Here is a 27,764-nt window from a genome sequence, read left to right as displayed (position 1 = left end):
ACAATGGAATTCTATCAAGAATTGTCAAAAAAGAATTTAAATGAAATAATTTAACGATAAATTAACTTTTTACAAATAAATTGCACTGAAAAAAATATAAAGCCAAATAATAATTTTAAAATGATGGGCTTCATAGGTATGTATGCTTTTATTTATTAAATAGTATTTAAATTGTGGTTTAGTAAACATAATAATACAATGTTACACCAAGCACAACATTAGCTCACAGCTATCGACGTGCTAATAAGTGACGTTACAACAATTTCTTACCATGGATGTTTATCGTATTCGCGATCACAATGGAATATCCGTAAACACCAAATATTAAATGATAAAATTCTTACATTTCGCTACGTATAATCCTGCTGCGCAATCACTTATTTTGAAAATATTCCAAAACTGCTATTTTTAATGATTTATTTATTATTTATCATGCTATTTATTGCATTTAGCCATCGGTTGGCAAGCCAAATGTCAATAAAAGCAGTCGCCATAGTAATAGTAATTTAATTTTCAGTTTTTTGTATTAGATACTCATTACTATTTTGCAAATGCAATATATTGAATTATTTTTTTTATAGTATACGCCGATTTTTCGCCAATATTTTAAACAACAAAACAGTATTTAAAAAAAACAAACCGAGACATTGAGGGGATTCTGAGGGGTGGGGGCGACGTGTTGGCCTCTGTCCATACGTCCTCTTCTTCCCTCTTTAATCTGCATAGAGTTTGTACTCCTAAGGAGTATTTATAATAACTTTCCTCTATGCGCAGCTGACAGAGAGTCCCCCAGGACTCTATTGTAGCTGCGGGTGGATTGTGGGCTCGTTAAATCGTTAATACGAGGAAAAATAAAAACAAACCGACACGACCGTTGACTTAGAGATTACACACGCGTTGACTTATGACTGCGATAACTTAAACATGTTCATTGTTGTTCATTGTGATCGCTCAAATGCTTAGCATGTAAAAACATGCACGTCGATAGTTATTTGTTATTGAGCCTACAGGTCGTCTCATTTTTGGAGTAGTATTTGTTTTTTTTACTGTTCGCCTAAATATGCATTATTTTGTTGAAATCTGCTTGTAAAACATTTTTTTTTCTATACGGATACATCTATTTTCCTAAATCTGTTGGTTGTCTAAAACTGTAAAATATATTCCGTCTATTATAAAAGGTTTTTCCAGTAACTAATACATTGTTTTTCAATTATTTATGTGCTGCATTGACATGTTTTTATACTTTTAAACTACTTTTAATTACTTATATTGTATATGTTTATAAAATCAATATATTGCTGCTCTAACTATGATGTGTCATTAATTTTGAAGATGTTTTTAAATTGACTTAAATGTATTGTCTTATTTAAAGGTTCTTCTCATTGTTTCTTTGAATTCCTTAAAATATGTATGAGTATATTTATGTTTCTCCTTTTTAAAAATGTTATTATTATTGTATTTTATTTTTACATCTGAGCATGTTTTTCATTTTTTATTTTAATTTTTATCTTTTTTTATTTAATTTTAATTTTTAAACAACTTCTATTTGTGTTTGTTTTTCCTTACCTTTTTTGTACTTTAATTATTAACCTTAAATATCACTACTTTATACTATTCGAAACTTTACTGATCCATTAGAGTTAAGTTTAACTGTGTAAAATATAAACTATGTACCTGTACTGTATGTTTCCTAAATATAAAATAATAAAAAAAAATAATAAGTGAAGTATTCAATAAACAAAATAAATTTAAAAAAAAATTTAAATGTCATATACGACAAAGCGTAAACATTAAATGACCTGCTAAAATACCAAAATTATTATATTTGAATACGCATGTATTAATAATTTTCTAATATTGCCATTAAGAAGATTAGCACCGAGTACTTGGCGTATATTGCCATGATAAAGGAACCCTCTATCCGTACTTATATTAATTCAGTACAAAGGGTTTAAAGTACATCTCCGTATACTCTACATGTACATACAACACCTCCGTGTAACGCAGAATTTGGCTTCATCAAGACATCTTATTAGCTCAACTAAGGTGATTCTATGGCAGTATCTTTAGAGAGTACCTACGTCCTAAAGGGGGATAGGTTTGTAAAGTTCCTCCCATCAGACTGTTCCCGTGGGTATCTTCATACTATCTTCATTATTCTCACTTACAACTCTGTTCTATTGATTTAATTAAACCAGTATAAACACATGATAAATTTTAAATAATTTAATAGAATTTCGGTTTTTTTAATATTAAATATGATCCCATTGCAGGTGTAATGAACCGACTTACAAAATGGTTAAAGTTTTAAATTCAAAGTTTTAATTTGATGAGTTTTTGTTTTTTTTTAACAAATTGTTTTGATATTATCAATTAACATGGATGTTTTGTCCATAAACTAGGAAAAACAGGTTTTTGGATTCAACTGATTGATGGAATGTAATATAAATAATGAGTTTACTTCACTTATAAAAAATCATAATTTCTATTATGAAATCAAATACTGATTTGAATATACTAAAACAGTTAATTTTGATTTTAAACACGAAAAATCGGACAGTTGTTTCGCCTTATTAGGGCATTTTTAATACAACTGTGAAGATTAAGTAGACCGAATGTCTTTATATACTGTTTTATAATTTCTAATAACCTCATTTCCCTATCACTAAGCAAACATCTGGTCTTACTCTAAACTATTGGTTTTCCCATAATTATAATAATTTTACATGATGAACTTGATACGTTAAATTATTACTTAAGGACCTAGAATCGAATAACTTTATATGAGAACCCTCGGTCCAGTTAATCTTCACATTCATTTTTAAATGCCCTAACAAGGCAAAGCGAGGAGATGATCATTAATTATTAGGAAATTATAGACCTATAAGTATTTTACCCGCTCTTGAAAAAATCTTTGAAAAATGCGTATTATTAAAATTGACTAAATATCTCGAAATTTTTGGAATAATTGATATTTAACCGTCACGGTTTTCAAAAAAGAAGAGTACTAAAACTCCTCTCCAAAGTTTTGCTTATTATGTTAATGTTATGTTTTTTTTTTTTTTTTTTAAGGAATAACCCGCTAAGTCTCTATTTTGAGACTTGTCAGCAGGTGGGATAGAGGGGATATGGAAGAAGGTAATGAAAAATACTTCACAACACCCAATAATGAACTTAATAATAGGAAACATGTTTTAATATTGTTTATTGATTTTTCTAAGGCTTTTGATACTATAGATCATTGCAAATTATTAAAATGTTTAAGTATAATAGGAATAAGAGGACTATTGCTTGAGCTCTTCAAAAGCTACCTAACTAACAGAACGATGTCTGTAAGTATCGAAAGTGCACAAAACAGTAATAGAAATATCAAAGCCGGTGTTCCCCAGGGTTCCATATTAGGACTCATATTGTATATATTATATGTTTCATTCAGTAGAAATATTTTTTACATGTTAAACACTTTGTATATGCAGACGATACTGTTCTAGTTGTTTCGCATAGTGATATTAATAAATGTACTGAAATGTTGCAAGATACCTTTAATATCTTACAAATTTGGTGCCATGATGCGAACCTTTTAATAAATGCCAAAAAAGTTCATTAATGCATGTTAGATCGCCACATGCAAAAATAAGTATGTTAGATATTGTAAAAACTCACAATTTTGAATACTTTACATTTGAAACAGTTTGCTTATGCGATAAATTAGACATTGTGGACGAATACGTTTATTTAGGTATAAGTATTGATTGCTTTTTTAAGTGGAATATTCATGTTATGAAAACTGCCAACGGTTAAGATCCGTAGTTAGTCAACTGCACAAATTAAAGTTTTTAGTTCCTCTCTCCACACTTAGATTAGTTTATTTTTTTATTTTTTTTATTTTTTTAAAAAAGAAATATTTGCGTTCTTATAATTTACGCAAATATTTAATTTTGAGGGCCATTTTCAACGAGTTGTAAATAACTCACTATTAGAAAATGGAAATCAAGTTGGGGTAGAGTGGGATTCGAACCATGGACCTTTGATCCGTGAGTCCGAGACACTAGCCACGGGACCACAACCCGATTCATAAATTTGTCTCTGGGAGAATCCATAATAAGATACGGGATCACCGCTTGGGGGCATTCTTGTGAAACAAACATTAAATATGAACTAAATTCACTTGTCAAATTTATTGAACCCAATTATGTATACAATCAGAGACATAATACTACATAATGTAATCATGTATAATAACTTAAATGTCTTACCAGTTAAGGGTTTTTTATGAAGCAAAATTATTATCCAACAGACGTTCAGCTCGATTTATAAAAATAAATTAGAACACAGCTATCTAACAAGATTTACATCTGTTGATGGCCTTGTTGCATAAAAATTTAAAAATAAATATGGTAAACGTACGTTGGATTATAATAAATAATATATTGTTCCAAAAATATTTAATATGTTGCCACTTGACATGAAAACATGTCATAATAAAAATAAAATTATGTTTTTATTACGAAAGTGGTTAGTAGTATATATTTTTTATCTCTTATTGAATACAATTTGTTTCTTTTTTGGGTGATACCGTGTGTGTTGGATTTGTTCCGACGTTTCAGGAGCCATCTTCAGGGTAAACCAGTTTACTTAATCTCCTGCAATGGTTTACCCTGAAGATGGCTGCTACAATGTTAGCCGAAACGTCGGAACAAATCCAACACATACGGTACCACCCAAAAAAGAAACATATTGATAACAGTGACCTTGGAAACCTTCGCACTTGAATAGATTTTTGCTATTTTCTTAGGTTTACCTTTTCTTTTATTTCTTTTTCATTGAATTTACATATTTAAGATCTTAATTTTAATAGGTGCTTTTAATTTTTTTTATTTTTTTTTTATGTAGATATGAATTGAAATTTTCGATTTACTTTAATTAATTTTTTATCCTGTTTTGATTACATTTATGAGCACACACTATTTATATATGTGTTTATATTTTTTTCATATATTTAAAATAAAATCAAGTTAATGGCTGTTCTTAAATTTTAATTGTATTATTTTACTCTCTTTTCTTAATTTTCAAAAAATATTTTATTAAACCAGTTTTATGTAGAGTTTTTTCTTCTTAATATTTTTTTTCAAAGCATCAAAAACAAAACAATATATGTCTATTATTTTATACGTATACAGTTATATTATGTCTGCATTCTTTTATTTGATTATTAATTAAAACTAATGTTTGAGCACCCGATGACAAAATATTATTGAATAGTTTATCAGGAGCAAATATATTTTATTACTTTGTTTTCTTTGTAATGTATTAATATTGTAATAATGTGTATACTTTATTGAATAAAAACTATGAAAAAAAAAATGTCCGTGGTGGTAAAACAAATTTCTATGCAGACGCGGGGCGAGAAATAGTGGGAGACGAAGCCCTAGGGCTTCTACGATATTATTTCGTGGAGTAGACTGTATTTAATTTTTAATGAAATGGGTGATTATCCTCGGTATGCGGTATGCAGTGTCAATCAGTCACAACCCCAACAAATGAGGTGGATTTAGAATGGATGCCACTAACCTGGTTCGTTCTTGATGGAATTGCTGTAGTCTGACAGGTCGCTTGCGAGTAGCACCAGCACTAAGGCCGGCCCCCAATCTGGAGCTCAACACTGGTGGAAACAAAGTCTATGATGCAGCACACGTTCAACAAAATAAACGCGTGATGTACGACACGAGTTCCTAATGTGGTGGAAAATCAAATGATACTGAGGTTGGGAGTGAACAGTGGTTGTGGTTACAAAAGGTGTAGAAGTTGTGACAATACTTAAACGTTTTGCTAGTGAATATAATTTGAACTTTCCCCTTATTGATCCATTTGATTGTAAAAAAATAACATTTAAAATGCGCGTCTTAAAATATACTTTTTTGTCTTAAACTTAGTTTCAATAATAAAGTTTTATTTTATTTTATTAAATTTTATCTCTAATTCTTAATATTTTATATAAATTTATATTTTCGATACCTGACACCCTCTTTCCAATATAACACCCACACACCCACCCTCTCACTCAGTTACACTCACACAAACACACTAGTATGTATTGTACGTGTATTTAATGTATTTCTGTGGATATCTGTCATTGGTTTTATTCTCTGTATATGTTATTTGTTATATTTTTATTACATGTATTACTGTTGATATCCCCAATAAATAAAAAAAAATATTAAAAAAATAATTTTAAAAAAAAAATTAAATAAAAAAAAATGCATACTCATATAATTTGCAACCAGTCCGATTTTTCGTTTTTGTGTTTAATAATAAAATACGTAAATTGTTTGACAAAAAAAAAATGTTCGTTCACGGATTAAAACGTGAAAAATTCTAAAAATATAACAGTTAAAATTATTTCAAATGTTTATCATATATGTATGCTCATACTTTTTTTACTTTACTTTTGTATTTCTATGATTTATGACCTTTTTCTCGTTTTTCGTATTTTTTACTACTTATTTAGCGTTTAAATAAATAAAAAATAATTCAATTACGTATTTTCGACTTTAAAAAAAAAAAAATTTGTATTAGACCCTGCTACTAAAAAAAGAATCATTCAAAAAATCATCACAACCCTGTCCACACCCAATGGTGCATATGGCACTGCATTAGTACACTAAACATGTTTATTGATTATCCGTTACAAGAAGGTAAAGCGATCAGACTTCAGTTGCCACTCCAGGAAAATTAAATATTGCGGTGTTCAAAAACCCACATTTTCAATCAATATTCAATGAAGACTTATCTAGGAATCGAGCCCGGACCTCAAGCATGGTGAGCGAACTTAACTCCATTCAATTTCTTTATCCAGGATTTTATCTGAGAAAAGCCATCGAGTTGAAAGCACTCGTCCACTGTATGGTTTCTGTTTTAAGGCCGGTTGCCACCTGACGCCGAGACAATAACCCCTCGCACTGACTGGGATTTTTATTTAAACATATGATCAGTTTTACGCTTTAGCGTAAAATTTGATATATACATAGGTATATACATAAATATAGATTAAACATCTGCTTTTCATAAAAAAGAAACATTAAACATAATTGTTATTATAGTTTTTTTCAAAAATACGTTTTTATTTAAATAAAAAATTGTAATCATATTTAATTGTCAAAATATTTATTTTGGCCAAATTGACAATCATTTGAATATTAATTAGTTTTTTAGAATGCTTTTGATACTAAAAAATGACAGTTTGCTGCATTGAGATGCCTGTATTGACTTTTACCCATTCTTTGCTATCAACTTTTGGCGATTCACTTCAGCGGAAGTAAAAGTGATGGTGACTGCACTTTTATTGGGATAGGTTTTTTAGCTTTCTGGACAATTTTGTAAGATGAAAATATGCATTCCTCATATGACCTTATAATATTACATTGGTGTTTTGTTTACTTGTGTTTCATTATTGTGAAAAGAGCTACATCAACCGTCAGCTTTTGAAGTTTTCATGAGTTTCGAATGATTTTCTGTATTTCAATGCTCTTTTTGGGGTTATAAAGCTAATTTTTAAATGCTATTTTGACGCTTCAACTTACATACTAGAAGATGGAATACTCATTTTATGACAAAGAACTAACTATTTTAACTGTGCACCTTCTTGATCGCTCACTGTTTTCAAAATATGCAATAGTCGGGCGGTCCATATTTTTCAGAATCTGAATTGCATACTTCGATTCTATAACAAGAGTCAATTGTAGCCAAAATGATTTTTTTCGAATGATAATAAATTTTTATTTTCTTTGAGAATTTGACCATTTCAATTTAAATAGGGAATAAAAAGGGTGAATTTCATCAGAGATGTACTGTTCTGCGTGTTTCGGGCAATTTGATAATTTCATTGAATATTTAATTTAAAACTGGCATCGGCTATTACATGCTCTGTGGGCCAATTCCCTTCATAATGTCAAATTATAACTCTCGTTTTATTAAAATCGAATCTTTCGCAGTGAATCCTGCAAAAAAAAATATTAGTAGGATTTCTCCTGAAGCAAAGATTGAAAAATAAACGTACTTTTCAAAAAGTGAGTTTATTTCTAAAACCGTAAAAAAAATCAAGTTTAGGTCTATTCCAGGAAAACAAAAAAAAATTATTGAAAAAATTCGTAATCATTTGTAACGAAATGTAAAATTTTCACTTTATCATGTAAAACTATATTTTAAAGGCATCCGAAGTATGTTTCTCTCTTTCGCTAATTCAAAACATCTTGCATCCACACAGTGGGTAACCATCATCACAATTTCATGTCCGATCTCTAGTTGGAGCATATGTTGTCCATAAAGATTCTCCATGTATCTCTATTAGCTGTTAGCTCCTGTGCGTCCCCTCAAGTAAGGTTCGCATCTCGTAGTTCTGATATAAACTGTCGACAAGCAGTCTTAACGTCCAGGACGCCGAGAACCTGATGCCTTGTAAAATAGGCAAGCGTGATTAAGTCTCTCAGGAGGCATCCGCAGTATATAGCCCAGTCGACCATATTGCCTTCGCTTGATAACAGTTGTCAACGGAGTTTGTCGCATCCGTTCTCTTATAACTCAATTCCTTACATAGTCAAACCACCGCACACTCTTCTTCAAGATTCTTCTAAGACCTTTATTCTCGAAACTCAGTGTTTTGCTGTTTTGGGCCTAAGTTAGGTGCCACAATTCGTATCCGCAGAGATGAATAAGTGTTATGCAGGCGTTATAAAGACGAGACTTGGTTTTCACTGAGTAAATATCCAATCTTAAGAGAGTCTTCATACTGTTAAATATGGCACCTGCTATTTTTACTCCGCACTCCTAGTTATTTTTTAAGTTGCCATTTTCTGTAACATATGTATATTTAAGACTTTCTACCGCTTTGATGATATGGTTTGACAGAGTCAGGAGATTTTTAGCATTAAAGGGCGAAGTGTTATACTTTACGTGAGCTTTTTGCAATATTGATTTTTAAGTAAGAACTTCACACATAGCATATGGCTACTCGCTTTCGTAGATTCAAATTTTAAATTATTTGATTTGAAAATTAAGGACCCATCTTTCAGTACAAATGTTACTTAGCGAATGCAGCTTCATACTTCTTATAGATATGTGTAAAATAAGAACAAATTATAATTACAAAAATTAGCATTTAATCCGCATAAACTTAAGATGGACGACTTGATAATGGAACTTTGCCAAAGTAAGGTATGCACTATTATACTATATTATAGAGTTAAATAGAACAATATACGGTCTGGGTCCCCGGAGAGGCTGATTTAACGACGCGCGCCCCCTTCACGGGCCCAGGTTGGGAGGGCGAAAATGAGCCTGGAACGGTCTTCGTAATACAATGAAGGTGTTAGTTATTGCAGGATATTACATCTGCCACCAGTTTGCAGCGAGGAGACACCCTTACAGAACCAAGTACTGGATAAATTCAGACACCTACACGCTCTTTCACATCAAATAAAATAAATAAACACGGAACATTTAGGATGCCCCGTTGCGATGATACCTTATTGTTAAGTGGTGGGAAATTGCGTTTTTTAATTTATTTATTTTTTGTATGATGAGAAACTTCAGTCCTACGCGAAATGGGATTGAATAAATGATTTCTTGCGCGCGATAAAAATTGGAGCATAAAATTGTACATCAAAGTTGCCAGAAAACGGGCGACCGAACATGGAGATCTTGAGAAGGTTCAGAATCGTAAAGGGGTAAAGAGGAATTGCCCATGGAATAGCTGGGTACTATATCAACGATCACGACCCTCAGTACTGATGAACGACAAAGAAGAAGAAGATGTATTTAATGCATCAATATTGTAGTACCTTCAATGTAATAAGTCTATATCACTAAAACTGTCACTGTATTCCTGTATTTTATACATATAAAAACAATTTCGAGCCACGAGACTGATTTTTGAGACTGACAATTAAGAATTTTTCCATGAATTATGTTTTTTAATGAAAGATTCGATTTTCAATTTGATCAGTTCTGATCTGGTGTCTCAGTAGCGAATCGTAACATAAAAACAATATAATAACATCACAGTTTTGAGGTAATTTAGTGTTTTGTGTAATATAAACATTTTTTTTTTAAAGAAAAAAGATATATTTGCGTTCTTATGATTTACCCAAATATTTAATTTTGAGGGCCATTTTCAACGAGTTGTAAATAACTCACTATTAGAAAATGGTAATCGAGTTGGGGTAGAGTGGGATTCGAACTACGGACCTTTGGTCCGTGAATCCGAGACACTAACCACAGGACCACAACCCGATTTAATACAGTAAATAAAATAAAAACGACACAAGACCATTTTCTTTTTCGTTGGGAAAAGAATTTAAAAAAAAAAAAAAAAAATAACTCTCAATTACAATTTTCAAGGTGTTATCACAAATGATTTTATATCGAAGTTGTTATTTTTTTGTTTGTATTAGCTTTAACTTTTTTTTGTAAATTATTTTAATCGTACTTGTATATAATAATGTGTTTTGACCGAACTTAATTGACCGAATAAGTAAAAACATAAGAAAAAAATACATTTTAATCGTTTTTTTAACATAATAATACAAATTCACAGAGAAATCGTAATGTATTTTATGTTAAATTTATTTATGTTTTATTTCGTATGTTGATATCATCAAACATATTAAAACTTTATTTTTCATTAGTTACATTTAACATAAAAAAAATATTAAGAATTCAATATTTTAAAATTGATTCGACTCTTTTAATGCTTTACTTTTTATTAATTTCAAGTAACTAAATAAACTATTTTAAACTTAATAAGTAAAAATAAAAATACTGCTTTTTATCCTTATCGATAAAAGTACTTTTTTGTTTCTAGTTTCACATGCGTAGCATTGGCATACATAAAACAAACTCAATTTATCATGGTATAATACATAAATGGTAATATTAAATCATTTCATCAAATTTATTTTGTTAAATTAAATTAAAATGAATATTTCATTTGACTTTTCAATTTAAATAAGAAACTGGGGTATTTAGGTATTTTTACTTTTATTGATAAAAATACCAACAATTGAATTCCGAATCACTTATTATATTTTTTTATTGAATCTCAACGCATTTTTTAGAAATAAGGAAACGAACATCGACCATTATAATAAACAGTTACTCGGTTATGTTTCTGGACTGGCGGAGCGTGGAGAGTAGAGTGGGGACACCGTGCGCAGGGTCCAACACTGCCATAAGTCACTCTCATTGTTCTAAGACAAGTGAATTATGAACCACGATGCGACCCTCAACCCTTAAACTATTTTTACTCTTCACTTAATACCCAAACTTCCCCAAGCAACCACCCAAGTTAGTCCCATAAACATTAGCGGGGTATAATAATGTAACGAGTGTGATTTAGTGGTGTTGTTACACCGAGGCTCGCGTTCCGCGAACTTATATTTCGCTCTCCGCTCCGTACCTCCGCAGTTTATTCCCCGGGACCGCAAACCATTCGCGAATTCCCAGTGGCGATATAACAGACCTTCGAAACACCAGAACTTGGCCGAGGGCATTGTAAAATCCACTTGAAAAAATCTTAAGGTGGTGCTCATAACTTTCATGTTACATTTCTTTGACTTTTTTATTTATTTTATTGTTATATAGCGGATTTGAGTTAAAATTTATCCGCATTTTCAAAAATAATCTCAAGTAAGAAACGATGAATATTTTTCATATTAAAATTATGGGAAGAATACATAATTAAACAAAACATAATTAATTATCTATGTTTAAAGCATTAACTTTGTGGTCAAACATGTTTACTAATGTTTGTAAATATTAGTATGTAAACACTAACCGACTTTTTGTTTCTACCGGTTTCGAGACGTACTTTTCATAACCTTATAACTTTAAATCACGATTTTCAATGAAGTAAAATTTTTACATTCAAATAATATGAAAGGACTAAAATTAAATATATGGACATATTTCCTTAATAAATAATCAAATATATTTTCAGTATAGCTGTATAAAAATAAAGATCTTGACCTAGAAGACTAGACCTTGAGATCCCTGAACGTCAACATTTGTTCGTTTTACATCTTTTTTGCTAACATCCTAACAAAAAGCTTTTAAGTCAATAATTCTTGTTTTGACATAATCAATATGAAAAATGTAACGTTTTAAATAACTTTTTTAAATGATTTAAATAATTTAATCAACACATTTATTATGCTTGTTGGTGAGTTTTCACAATATTTAATAGTTTGAAGTATTCTAAAATAGTTCATGGATGAAAAATTTATTTATTAATTTGATCAAGCCAGAGTTAAAGCGTTTTGCTTATACCATATATTTCAAATAATTTATAAAAGTATTTAATAAATACCATTTAAATTCGTTTGAAAAATAAATAATAATGAAATAAATATTGTTTTTTTTATAATAAATACAAACTCACCAGTTTGTCGGTACTAAATTAAATTCCCACATTTAAAAAAAAAAAGCATTCAATTTCATTTGTTTTAAATGTTGCTTCCTTTTTGGCAGATTCATGGGAAAAATTAAAAACATTTTAATATTCTTTCATTTTAATAATAATAAATCAAAAAATATAATAATGCCTTTTTATTTTTCTTAAAAACAAAACGTAAATTAACTTAGAAACAATTTCACACACACAATAAGCTGCTCGCGAATACGGTAATAAAATAAAACAACGGGTAAAAGTGTCTCTGCTATTAGAATCGCGGCACCTACTGTGGTCTGGTGTCGGCCGAACTGGGGAATCCCACGCTGGCACCAACCGGCGTCGTAAATCGGCGTAAATCGAACCGGCGCAAAACGACGTTTACCTGTATTTGCATCTTTATTGTAATCATCCTATTCGACAGAGGCACTGTTGAACACAATAATTGGTGACACGTTTTTAAAAGGTCCATTTTGCTCCCATTTGCTTAGATCGCGGCTTGCTTACAGAGCCGGGATTAGACGCTAATAAGACCGAGGAAAATAAATATATATTACGTAACTACTGAGTAGAAAAGTTTAAAATTCTAACTACTAAGGCCCACAGGCCGAATATTCTAGTATGTAACTGCTAATATTCTTATAATTCTTGTTACTGTCGAAAAAGTAATCAGAATTTATATCGCGAGTAAAATTTTTTATCAAAACAAAATTCGGCAAATTATTTTTTAACCGTATTACCTTTGTTTTTAAACTTACGGCAACCAAACGGTATTTTTACGGCCATATTATTCTCCGGTGTATACCTGAAATCCAATTTCAACGAACGTTCTTCCGAAATGTACGAGAAAATATAATGGGTACGCGTGGCACAGAAATCAATATGAACATTGTGAATTGTGAATTGTTTTGTTACGCCCGGGTATAGAGAGTTATAAGTTTTTTTCTATTCGTTCAGCGAGAAAATCATTTCATACAACTGGGGTTCGTTGAACTTGATGTACTGACGTCACACCGTGAGGTCTTTATAAACATAGGGCCTTAATTATTAACCTTTGTTTTTTAACCACCGGTTCCTAAGCAAGCCGGTCGGTAAGCTAAGGTAATTGAATAAAAAATAATAATCACCATCATCACTCCTCTTCCACTCCTAATGGCGTACAAGGCACTGCGGTGGTACGCCATCCGTAGAGTATCTTGATATTTTTTTGTCACATAGAGGTAATTCAACAATGTTTTGAATATGTCCAAACGCTTGCAGACTTGTTGGACCTCCTCCCAAGGGAGTTTTTCATCTTTAAATAGGGTAAAAAAGTCATAAGCCCTGAAAATGCCTAGACTTCCATATTCCCATCTCAAAAATGTTTTCCCTCTCTGTTGCAACAGGTTTAAACATAAAAGTAAGACGAACAGCCTTTTTTGTCTGTTTATTTATTGTTTATAGAAAGAAACCAGGCGTTCAGATGTACGATAAGTTTTACTGGGTTATTATGCCGTATGTTGTTCGTACTATTTACCGACGTTTCAAATCGTCTCAATTGGTAAAAGAGGGGATCGAGATCTACAAACATCTCACCAATATAAACAGAGATGATTGAATACGTTTAAAATCATCCTTGTACCTAAGTATAAAGAAATCACAAAAAAACGTTTTCAAATTTACAAGCTGTAGAAAGCAACGATTGCGACCCGGTACAAATCCTTGGTACATAAAGTTACACACCTATTTCACGAACTACATCATACAACCTTGGTGATAGAGGCTGTTATTCGATCCGAAACGTCGGTTAATAGTACAAACAACACACGACATTATAACCCAGTAAAACGTATTGTGCAGTTAAGGTTTAAATAGGTGCCGGTCCGGGACTATCAAATAAATATTCTAGTCGAAGAGCATATTTGTAAATAAATGTTTTATGTCAACCATGTCGGGAATCAAACCCGTGAATTAAAATAAATAACGAGAGCTTAAAAGAAAAGCGTTTTATTTGTATTAAAATGATGAAAAGAAACTATTCATTTATTTGCTTCATTAAATTCGAAGAATTATTTACGGTTTCAACAACAATAAACAGGTACAATAAATATATCATATTGAAATGTTTAAAAAAATAATAATCTAAAAGTGAACTTTTGCGGGGTTTTAATCATTTTGTTTTTAAACAATTGAGTCATTTTTTTTCCTTTTTTTCAAATAAATAAAAATTCAGGCAAATACAGTACAATTAAATAGTTCGAGAGTATTTTTCTTCTTCTTGCTGTGTCTTGTCAGGTCCCCCCGACGTTGGCGATCACTACAGCAAAAGCATCTTGGTCTTGCGCTGCTCTTATATTCCGCAGCCAGGACAACTGCTTGTTGTTCCTTTCTTGTGATTCCTGGGAAAAGATGATCCGAATGGTTTCCTGTTGCCTTCTCTGGTGGATTTTTCTGTCGGGGTTATCTTCCCTTGGCTGGTTGGTTCTGGTTTGGAGGCGCCAAAAACTCGCCTTTCATCCTCTCGTTATCTGCTGCGATCACACCATTATGAGTGTGATCCTATTGCCCGGGGTTCGCGACGTGGACGCTAACGAGTCGGACTAGTCAGTAGTGTTGCCGGTGGAATGCAACTGAGCGTTCGCAGCATTTTATAAAATCACACCCTGCAGCAAGATGTGACTCACTGGGACCCTACTGACAGTTTAAACCCTTGAAACCTTTTGAGAGAATAGAAAATTAAAATGAATTATAATGGACCATTAAAGTTTCTATATTATTTTACATGCTTAGGTTTTCAATAAACCGTTTTTATTATTTTTAGCACAATAATATAAAAAGAGGTAAAAACCAAAACTGAAAGTAGTTTCATGATTAAATGAAAATAAAAGTAAACAAAAACAACAAATAAAAAAAGTAATTATTGGAAAAAGTAATATATAAATTATCTTAAAAAAATAGGGTCAAAAATATTTAAAGTATCTCATGAGTATTTAATAATATTCGTAATGAAAAAACATATTGAAAGTAATTAAAACATAAGAATTTAAATAAAAAAGAATATAAAACAGGCTCGAATGCGAAAAAAAATATTAAAAAAAAAATTTCAACTGACATTTTTCGTTGTAAAGTTTTTTTTTTTAATTGTGAACGTAAATTATTTATATTCAAAGTTAAACAAATCAAAGCACACAATGACAGTCACCGCGATATTTGACTTTACAAACAACATTCTCGCTGAGGCAAATCTATAAGTTAACGTTGACAACTTTTTTGGTGAATTGCGGAAATTGAACCAATTCCGTTTGTGACGGAGTTTTTCGATGATAAAGCTGAATAAAAACAAACAAAAAGAAAATATAAAACATTACTATTCCCCTCAGCCGTCTCACATTTTGAAGCATTACTCAATTTTAGATTTCGTTTTAATGAGCTCAAAAGCTGCTTTAAAGTACCCTCAATGAAGTCAGCGGTGATTCGTGATTGTAATAAAAGATTGCATTTTAAAAGCTTTTTTACACCCACGCAGCCTGCCTACGCGCGCCGCGCCTCGCCGGTCCGTTCCTTTAGGAAGGACACCTCCTCGCCGCCAGAAATAAGAGGCATATAAAGTGGCTCATTTGTCGCGCAAATACCCCTTAATGTTCAACTTTTGAGATTTTATTTCATTTTACTTCCTTTTTATTCAAATAAATACAAACATTCGGCCATTTTCAGACGTCGCAAATCCATGCCGTAAAGAACTACTTCTGTGAATTTATTTTTATTCAAACTTGGACCAGTTTAACGCCTTTTTTTTGCATCTCTTTTTGTTTACTAATACGATTTTCATTCAAATTTGGTGTTTCGTTATTTAAGAATACAATAATTGTTATATCTGGTAGTAAGAATAATTTGGGACAAAAAAATTACGCTCACCTTTGCCCAAATGTAAAATTTGTGAAAAAATAAAATATATTTATTTGACGGACTTATGCAGTCCATTTTAACGATGGTAAATACAATTTCTTATTATAAATACAGGCATTAATAAAATAAAAAACAATTAAATAAAATAAAAGCTAGGACAAAAAATATAAATTAATATCTCAATACAAGATCCAGTCTATCTTAGTGATTTTTTGAAGCCAAGAACACTTACACCAAAAAAGTCCAGATCTTGTCTCGAGTTTACAATACGACACAATCGGAGCATTGGTGCATGCAAGCCATAGTTTGCGCTGTGTTGTTCGAGGAACAGCACATTGTTATTTCGCAACGGGCGAATGGGAACATTGAATGGCATTTATTATGGCTCAAATTTATTTAATTAAGCCAAACACTTATTCCAATACAATTTATAAAAGATGGTGGAGTATAATTGGGGATATATATGAAAAATGATACCAATGTTTATCTCGAAATTGTATATAAATAATATTTTAAGTATACTGAACTTCTAAATAAAATAAACATAACTAATTATTTTCTTTGTGTAAAATTAGTAAATGGATAAAATTTGCCGACCGGTTTCAGAACATGGCAGTTTCTTAGTCAAGTGATAATATTTTTTAAGGATTTGTTGATCACTGGAGTTTGCCAAGGTTGCGTCTTTGCACTGTTTCTTTTGATAATCCTTATGGACTTCATCCTTAGAAAGTAAATTCCACTGGATCGAGGAATATCCATCTCCTCTTTTTAAAAACTCTGCAACCTAGAGTAAATTGATGATGCCGGTATAATTGACGATTTAGTTGGGGATAAACTAAATAGGTACTCCGCATGCATGGGTTTAAAAATCAACATTGCAAAAACCCATGCACTGTGTAACACTCTGCTTTGATGCTCGAAATCCCCTGACTCTGTGCGTTCCGTTCGAACAGAAGGACTGTCCCAACTGTAACAGCAGTCCACAGAAACAGTTTCTTAGTTCCCACCATATCTAACCCACCTAGGCGTCCGTGAATCTGAGGAGCTCCCAGTGTGATACCAAAGTCCAGACAAACCGACGGAAGACTGCTTAGCTCGAACCGTTGGCCATCAGATCCACATTCCGCGCTGGTTGCATGACTTCTGTCAAACCATTCAGCATCTCATATCTGACATCACCAAGATGTGTTCGGTGACACATGATGTGTTCGGATAGACGATGGTCATCTCAAGTCCACGCTTATGAAGCTTGTCTCTAAACTCCTCATGTCCCGAAACCATTTGTGCAGCATGATGGTCGAACACGGAGAACTTGCTACGCACTCTGTGCCTGAATGAAATATTGCAGTGTTGAATTTATTTTGAAACTAATATTATACATCTCTACTGCCAAGAAACGAACCCAAGATCTCAAGCATGGTAGCCAAACGCGATAGCCACTCGACCACAAGGCATACTTACCTCCGCTGGGTTTTTACCAGAGAGTGTGTAAAATGGAATTAGAATCGAATTGATCGCTAAAAATCTAAAAAGGTAAAAATCTTGATAAAAGAAATCGAGTAGAGATAAGTCCACCTAGTAGGATGGTAATGCTTGACGTCTCGGGTCTGTTTCCTGGCAAGGTCGACAAAAGCACTCAATGCAATAAATCTCTGTCCTTTAACAGGCACCTTAAGCGTAAGACTGATCCTTACCTTTATGTAATGGATGTTTAAGTAGCATTTTATTCCATGTACCAATGGGGTGTCTTATGTACCACTGGATGTGGATATGGATTCACTGTATTATTTTTTTTTTTAAGTATTGAAGGAATAAGATGACCAATATGGGTGCAAAAAATTAATATTTTGAGCACTAATTTTTTGATTTTCCATGTTAAATAATGAAACAAAATATTTTCTTTGTCAATCACTGCATAAATGTAATCTGCTGATCTCCTTTATGCAATATTTCATTGTTCCTGGAGTGGGATCTTGAGCGTAAGACTGATCGTCGTACCTTTTTGTAACAGATGATTGAGATACGGTGCATTTATGTATTTTAATTTCTTTTATTTATTGTGTATGCCCAGAGAGCTTTTATATGTCAGCTACAAAACTATAATTCAAGCGTTTTATGGTATAGCTAGTCAATATGTCGGTACTTATCAATTAAACATGCATTTTTTGAAGTTTCAAATAACATAAAAGAAGATAGGTACATAAATAAATTAAGTTTTACAATATAGTGCCCTACGCACAACAGGGTACAAATAGCAATTTAATAATGAACCATTAAAAATTTAGTCAAAGATTTTGTTAATTAAAGAATAATTATTTTATAAAAATATTTTTTAAAATTATTAATATAAATTCCTTAATTATAACCTCCAACCGATCTCTTGAAAAACGTTACATTGCATTCGTTTTTAGTTATTTTAAGGAATTATGTTTACATGAGATATAATTTAATTTATCAGTAAATTACAGGTGTGATAAATTGAAAAGAAAATACGGCAAATCGGACATTTTTCTGCTCCAATTCCTTGGGATGCTATATTTAAAATTTATCCTTCGATATTTCAGCATTACAGTATCGGAAAATATAATAACTCACCAAGTTTCAAATGGGTAACTTTAGGAGGTATTTCCGAGGTAATTTGACCTCGAACATAACACAAGTTTATTGATAAAAATATATTGTACACAAAACATGTTTAAATTTGTACTAAATCTATATTATTATAGTATTCAAGGAAGGCCTGTTGAACGCAATAAATGGTAACACGAATTGGAAAGGTCCATTTTTGTTGAAGAGTTATTCTAGATTCAGTTTTCATTTTCTTACGCCGCTTCTGGGTTGATTCAAATAACACCGAAGAAAGCAAAATAACTACGAGGTTGAACAATTCAAAAGTTGGTAAGATCTTCGATCGAGATGTTTTGCCCTTATTTACTGATTAGTCATATTATTATTTTATATTCCTACCAGTAGCTCAATCACAAATAACTATCGAAGTTCTTATAAGCGACGTGATAACAATTTCTCACTATGGTTGTTTATCGCATTCGCGATCACAATGGAACATCCGTGAACACCTAATATTAAATGTCAAAATATTTACGTTTCGTGACGTATAATCCTGCTGCGCAATCACATATTTGAATTTCACCGGTGTAAATATGGAAAATATTCCAAAACTGTTATTTTTATTTATTATTAATCATGCTATTGATTAAAATTTAGCCGGTGGATGGCAAGCCAAATGTTAAGAAAAGCAGTCGCCATTGTAATTGTAGTTTAATTTTCTTTATTTTTTGTATCAGATACTCCTTACTATTTTGCAAATGCAATATATTGTATTATTTTTTTTATAGTATACGCCGATTTTTCGCAATAAATTGTATTTATTTACGAGGAAAAAAAACAAACCGAGGCATTGAGGGGATCCTAAAGAGGGGGGGACGTGTTGGCCTCTGTCCATACGTTCTCTTCCTCCCTCCTTAATCTGCATAGAGTTTGTATTCCTTAGGAATATTTATAATAACTTTACTCTATGCGCAGCTGACAGAGAGTCCCCCAGGACTCTATCGTAGCTGCGGGTGGATTGTGGGCTTAAGAATCTCCCCTCAATGTTGATTTTATTGAAGTTAAAAGAAACCAAAACCTTTTTTGCTGCGAAGAGATGAATCTGATCGAATTATTTAATATACTAGGCTTCACTTTAAAACTTTTAAGCTTAACTTCACTAAAATCAACAAGAGAATTGAAGAAATATGAATGTTCAAATATAAGCAAAATAGTAAATGTTCCACAGTATGTAAAATGGCCACCTTAACCAGTAATGACAGGTCATAAATCCAGTTAATGCCTAGACTTCCATTATTTCCTTCTGTAAAATGTTCATCATCCCTGTTGTTATTTGTTACAAAATAATATTTTTCCTTTGTAAAAAAATCATGGAATATTATTACTCATTATTTTTAGTCGTCTTGTTTAATTTTGGCTTTACAAGTTACTTTCTTCTGCGCAGACATTAGACTCAGTCGATATATGGTAACGTAATTAATTTCTGGCTGGTAATTTGTCAATCTTACGACTTGTCACTGCTAACGATATATCGTATTAACTAATACAAATCACTTCACCGATGTTTCTTCGTATAAGTATTATGTCACAATGAATGATAGAAAAATATATTGGCAAGATTTACATAAAAAAATGTGACGGGATCTATTGCAATACTGCTGTTAGTTCTCATGAATACAAATCTGATTGTACCAAGTTAATGTTCGCTTGCTCCTTCTCTTGTGGAACACTGGGTTTGCCTTGGTATAATGTCGTTATTATTATAATGGAGGTTGAATATAAATAACGTTTACACGGGAAGATCTTTATTTAGAATACTGCAACACAACACGGGTTTTATTAATATTTTCATGGAAATTTTAAATATGAATAATGGAAATAAATATTTTGACGCCATTTCCACCCTAACCGCTGGGACTTGAATGTTTGACGAACGAATTATATAATTACTTCTATACGCACGGTTTGCAGGTTGAGTCAAATGAGAAACGATTTTTTCACATTTTTTATTTCGATCGTTTTTGAAATAAAGTAAAAGCGCTCAGTCTTAGGTAAGAAAAGTTCTGTAGGTTTGTATTTTTGCTTGATTAATTTTATGTTGAAAATGTTTTAAAATTATGTAAGCGTTTTTGGATTAAACATATTTTCGTGACTGTTTTAATAGTAATATGAATTTTAATTGGTCACTGAACTTAGGAAGAGAAAAATTGGAATATTTTCTAAAAACATTCTTAAATAATAAATTTATAATAGAAATAAAAGATGAGTGATACTTTGAACCAAAAATTTTGAATATTTAGTAACCAGTTTCATCACTTTCGCGACATCTTCGAGACTGGTATTTTTATTGGGAAATTCAATGTATTTGTACAAAACAGAGGTAAGGATAGATAATTAAAAATCAAATGAGCGTAAATTAATTTCACCAAAGACTTTTTGTCGTCTGTTTTTTAGAAATCATAATTGACATAAATCAAACTCAAGGAGGATGAGACAGTTGAAATAATATATATTAAATACTTTGACTTATTAAAAATGACATTTTATCACTCATTAGTTAACCCGAAACACTTTGTTTATGACCCTTAAGACAGAAATAATTTAATTTAATTGAAAAAATTAATTCAATTTAATCAAAAAAATAACAAAGAATTTTCACTTGCAAACTTAAATGTTTTAAATAATAAATAGTATGATTTAATATTCTATGGCTGTATGATAAATCAATTAATAAGTAGTCGTGTCTATCTTGTGCAAAATGTCTGCCTTAAAACAGGTTGTACCTAGTTAGGCAGACTTGACATAATCCATAAAAATCTATTACTTAAAACATGTCAAATATTTTTTAATAAATTGTGATTGTTTTTATTATTAGTATTATTATTATTTACTAATATTTTTTATTTTTTTTATTTGAAAAAAATTCATGCATTTATATTGCATATTATATGCAAACAAAACAAAAGAAATTCCTGTTATAAATGACAACAAAATTAAGAAGAAAAAAAACAGTTAGAATTTTAAAACATGTGAATACGGCTACATTGAAATAAAAATATATAAAGAGCTGAGGGTTAAAACCAACGGTTAAGGGGGTGAATCTGTACTGGTTTTAAATAAGAAATGTATACACTTGTTTACATGATATTTTATGACTGCTATTTAAGTCAACTGCAACTCCATTAAATAGTTGCACACTTTGTGTGGGACACTTAACGAGTCAGTGACCGACCATATGAGATGTTAATAATTCACACTTCGCCACCCGCGTCCATGCGAGAGTTATGTCCCGAGAATTCTGTCACGAGAGTAACACGACATAAAATATACCAGTCATGTTGGCTAATAAACGACGTGGGATGTTACTGTGTCATAAATTAATGTAACACGAAATCATCCCTGTCTATGGCGAGAGTTATGTCGCGAGAATTCTATCGAGAAAGTAACGTTATGTGAGGGGGTTCGCTGATTCGTGGTAATGAAAAAAGTTATTTACCCTTTTCTTGGCAACGTGTCCTGTAGGATACATATTATTTCATTTTTTCTCATGAACTAACACGCCAGTAAAACATCATTCAGTAAAAAAATATTTACGGTATTTTTCGTTCTTAACTGCATAATAACAATTCATAATAAACTTTGATTTGAACAAAAAAAATGTTTGGGATTCTGAAGCCTTTTCAACCATCAAATGTGTAAAAAATATTATTCCTTTCTCCAAAGATAAGGTATTTTTTAAATGCATCGAATATAAAATTGAACCATCTAACAGTAACTTGGTATCAAAATCTTTACTGAAATTAACAATTTTACGATTTACTATCGTTATAACAAATAAAATCACTAAACATGAATCCAGAAAAGCAATAATTTTACTTTTTTTTTTTTTTTTAATTCACTCATTTAATCACATCTTATCAATGGTGAGCGCTGGTTCCTCTTTACAAATTTGATTTGGTATATTATGTATACTAGGCAGGCACCGTGACGCAGTTGATTAGACGATTAACTGTAAAACTGACGTCGCGGGTTCAATTTCCGTCAGTTGCAAGAAAGAAATATAACTGAAATCCGCTAGACAACTATTTTCTAATGAGGGTATATTTAAACTTTATTTTTCCAACAAATATGAAGACGTTTGCGCTTGTAAGGTCCATTAAATATACTTGAAACAGAACTCCTACTAGCAAACTTATTTTCACAGATGATATTTTTTGTTATTGATTCAAATAAATGTTAAGTTTTGATATTCAGATAATATTTATGATCTTCTGTTATTCACAGGGGGTTGTGTCACACGACAAGCCACCAACAATCAGCCAACAGCCACCTCCGAAACATGAGATATGTCCATCCCTCTAGCTTATTCGTGTTTGCTATGTCTGTCTCCCGCGTAGATTTATCTGCGGAGATTGGCGCCCAACGAGGGGTCGGAACTTTATGGTCACGTATTTTCAAGTTTTTTAATCAAACTTGAATTAGTAAGTGGACAAGATTAAATTTCCTCAATTTATGTCTACAGCCCGTCTGCGGTATATCCACGGTATGTTTTCAACTTTTCACGATTTCGAATTAATTACAACGGAGAAAAGTTTTAATAATTCCATTACTGAGAAATAACGTAATGTCATTTTATCACAATACTCTTTGAAACATTCAGAACAGAATAAATAAATCTAAATTGGGTATTTAAATGTAATTCTGTAATTGAAGAAACTATTATAAATATCATTGACGAATATCTACAATTATATGTTTTTTTTTAAAATCTTTACACACGAAAATAAAATAAAATATACACAATAATTTAATTATATTTATGTAGAACTCGATTTGTCATCCATTTTCATACATTTAAGGACAACAAGGTTTATCGAGTTTTATTAAAGCCCTGAGTAATTAAACAGGTTTTATTAAGTTCTGACGTTTATTACATTATTCTATGATTCGTGTTACTTTTATACAAATACAAAGTTTGCTTTTTTTTAATATTGTCATTCAAATATCTCACTTGTCTATTAAAAAAAAAATAAGACAAGTATATAATACAAATATATTTGACTTTTATTATCTGAATCATCAGCATTAATTTGTCAAAAATGTTATTAAAGTATTGATACTAGAAAGATATTCTATATTATGCTGCCATAAATGTAGTTTTATTAACTGAAACACGAAAAGCTTATGCGAGTAAATGTAGTTGGCGAAGTAAGGTTGTAGTGACTCCAATAAAGCACTAGCATGTATTATAACTCCTCGCGATACAGGTGCCTCTTGATGCTTCCTGTTTGGTCCTGTTAGTCCTGCCCGCTGTGTGAAGTGTAGAGAGTAAACACGTCACGAGGGCGTGCATTGTGCCCGATGCACAGTGTAGTGTGCGCTATATGCTGTGCATCGCGTGACAGCATGTCTAGTGCGCCACGAGAGAGGGGAGGTGACTACCCTTACGGAAACCCTTACCCTGTACCCACAATTAATTGAACAAGTTTCTACTGAAGGACTTTATCGTACAAATATCTACAATGCGCAATGGTTAGGAATAAAGTAAGGAAACTAACATGACTTTGGACTTATCTTTATTCAGTCGAGATTTATTTTTTATGCATGTTATTAACATCATCATCATACGCCTGTACGTATGAGATGGTGCACAGAGCACCGAATCGGTACACTTAATGCAGAGTATCATGGTCGTCCGTAACATGAAGGTAAGGGCAGGAAAATACAATATTGCAGTATTAAACCACCTATTAAATCAATATTTTGTTTGACCTTCCAAAAAATCGAACTCGGGACCTCGAAACACCACACTACGGGGCGGGTCATTATCTCGACTTGCTTTCCTTTTTCAGGATTTCACCTAAGAGAAGCCATTATTTGAATTAATTTTTATGACTTTTTATTTACTGATAAAAAATTTTTGTTCATACGTGTTAGCTTTAATTTTATTTAAACACTTTTTTTCACGTCAATATTTCTTATTATTTATATTTAGCTTCTATGTCATCAATGAAAATCCCAACTAGATTGTACAATTTATTAAATAGGTTTCACTATTTGTATTGGGTATATCAAAGTTTGCGTTGTAAATTAGAACAGCCGAACGAAGTGTAACCGAATGTTCCAAAGTCCTTTTCCAGCCACGCCATAACCTCCTTAGTCGGTGCATTCTCTGTTCCCTATCACATTATTCTCTCGACGGGAGATTGTTACCAAATTAGCGACCGAGCCACTTTGCTTCTGGCGGTTCGTATCCCTCTACCGTTTTGGTAGTACGATACTGCACGGAGTTACTCCGTAATACCCACATCTACACATGGCAGATTCGCTGAACCTAACCCGACTGAAGTACCTCCCGCCATCCCTTACTGCGGAAGAAGAGAAACTTCCACATGACACCGGCGCTACTGTTTGCCACAGCGCAAGAAAATAATTACCGAGATAGTTGTTTCGTGTTTTGGAACGTCTCGCAAACAAGGAACACTAGTTTACAGGAGAATACATAATATTATAAGGATGGTGTAACTATTCAACTCACTAGACATTTGATCAGATTGTGTCAGTTTCAATCTTATTTGAATATAAGTTATGAATTGATACACTTCAGCTTATTTTACATAATAATAGCCTTTAAGTTTTTTTAAATCTATTTTATTTATTTATTTATTGGTGTAAGTCTTTATAGTTTTAAAAATTCACTAAGATAGACCAGATCTTGTCTTGAAGTAGTATTTTTTATTTTTTTGTCCTAGCTTTAATTTTATTTAGTTGTATTTTATTTTATTAGTGCCTGTATCTTTTATAAGAAATTGTATTTACCATCGTTAGAATGGATTGCATAAGTCGGTCAAATAAATAAAAAAAATATTTTTTTAAATATAAATTAATCATAAAAAAATATGAATAACAGATTATACTTTCAGGAGTAATAAAAAAAATCATTTGGGATTAAACAAAAAATAAAAAAATAAAAACATTTTTGTCACAATACATAATTTGTTTCAGTTAATACAATCCAAAAAAGTAAGAAAACGTAATACTAGAAACTTAAAACACAGTATTATACACTATTTATAGAAATTGTAATATTACTTTCAAAAATATTAAATTGTCATTTTTTAATTGCTACACTTTTACATTTACTATTCGACTTTTAGTTTTTTAGTTCATATGGCAGTTTATTAAATTGGGTACGCCCAATATTTTCAAAAGATTTTTTGCCAAACGCCAAAGTTTTTTTTAATTTAGTGTATTGTGGTTGGAAAAATCATTAATATGTATTTTAAATTTGTGCGAGCAAAAAAAAATATGATATTCTAAATAGTGTTGGTGATGTCATGCAGTACCATCAACTTTGAAGGGAATTCTTTTTTTCTGTCGGTAAATATCCTCAACATGAGAATGATTAGTATCATAATAAAAAATCTTTGGGTCAAATCAGTTATAATCAGGTCAATAAATTTGAAAAAAATGGAATATATATGTAAATAAATTTAAATTGAAAAAAATGAATTTACATATATATATTCTGGCTCATATATGGATCGAGCAAAGCGGAAGAGCAATCAAACATAAACTTAAAGACAATATTTTGAGTTTGTCCAAATTCCTGTAGACAAGGACTGGATTCAACTCCCTTGGGAGTTGTTTATATTAACATACAACAGAGATGAAGAACATTTAAGAGAATGTAGTATAAAAGTCTAGGCATCTACAGGGTTTATGACCTGTCAATGGCTGGTTTAAGTGGCCACTTTACACACTGTGTAACATTCACCATTCTGCCCATTTTAGAACATCTATATTCCTTCAATTCTTTCATCTGTTGATGTTTGTGAAGTTAAAGAGCTGAAACCTTTATTTATGCTGGTGAGATTAATCTAATTGAATTATTTCACCTACATACTAGGCAACGCCTGAAAATTTTATTTTTTCAATTTCTATACTTCATCATGGACCAGGTGGATTTATCAACAATATTTTGAGTTTGTCCGAATTCCTGTAGACAAGGACTGGAATTAACTCCCTGAGAAGCTGTTTATATTAACATATTACAACAGAGATGAAGAACATTTAAGAGAAGGTAATTTAAGAGAGAAAATAATGGAATACGTGTTAACGTAGAAAAGTCAGACCACCACGACCAGACCCCGAACATTCTAAAATTTTGAAATCAACTCATGCTCAATGTGAATTTAGTCATTTTTTATCGGCCAGTCGGGTTTTGACGTGACCACAACATTTAATTCGAAACCAAAGGAAAGAAAAAAGACAGTATGGTGAAAGCGTGCAAAAACTGTCCGGATATAAATAAAATAAAATTTTAATGAATTCTATTCAAATATTGAATTAATTTAGTTACCAAGGTACTTGTTTATGGTTGAATTTCAAAATTTAAAATAATTGATTTTCAAATATAGAAGTCATTTTGCAAATATCAAACTCAGCTCTTCTTACCAACAGGAGAGCATTTTTTTATTAATTAGGTTTTTAAAAATATATTTAATGTCAGGTAATATTATTTAAGTATTGCCAAAAATCTAGTAAAAAGAAATAAATGGGAAGAAATTACAAGTAATGTTAGGAATAAATCTGATTGGGATCCATAAAAAGCTAAAGTGGTTTGTAAACATTCAAAAACAAACTTTTTTTAATCACAAAAAACAATACCTTCCATTTTTTTGTATATGCATTCTCGTCGGATACAACCCTGGTAGGTTGATGGAAAAAATATTTTTACTTCTAACTTTTTTTCTACTGAAAAGATTAAAAATTTTAATATCTACGAACACGCCCAGCGCAAATATCTACATTTCGCTGAAAACCGCACATAAATCGGTTATGACATTTAAAAGGAGTTCAGTGACAT

The sequence above is a fragment of the Micrasema longulum genome, unplaced genomic scaffold (assembly GCF_059751315.1).
Source record: "Micrasema longulum isolate JH-2025_06_02 unplaced genomic scaffold, ASM5975131v1 h1tg000291l, whole genome shotgun sequence".
In the NCBI taxonomy this organism is placed as follows: domain Eukaryota; kingdom Metazoa; phylum Arthropoda; class Insecta; order Trichoptera; family Brachycentridae; genus Micrasema; species Micrasema longulum.
This window is presented reverse-complemented; position numbering follows the sequence as displayed.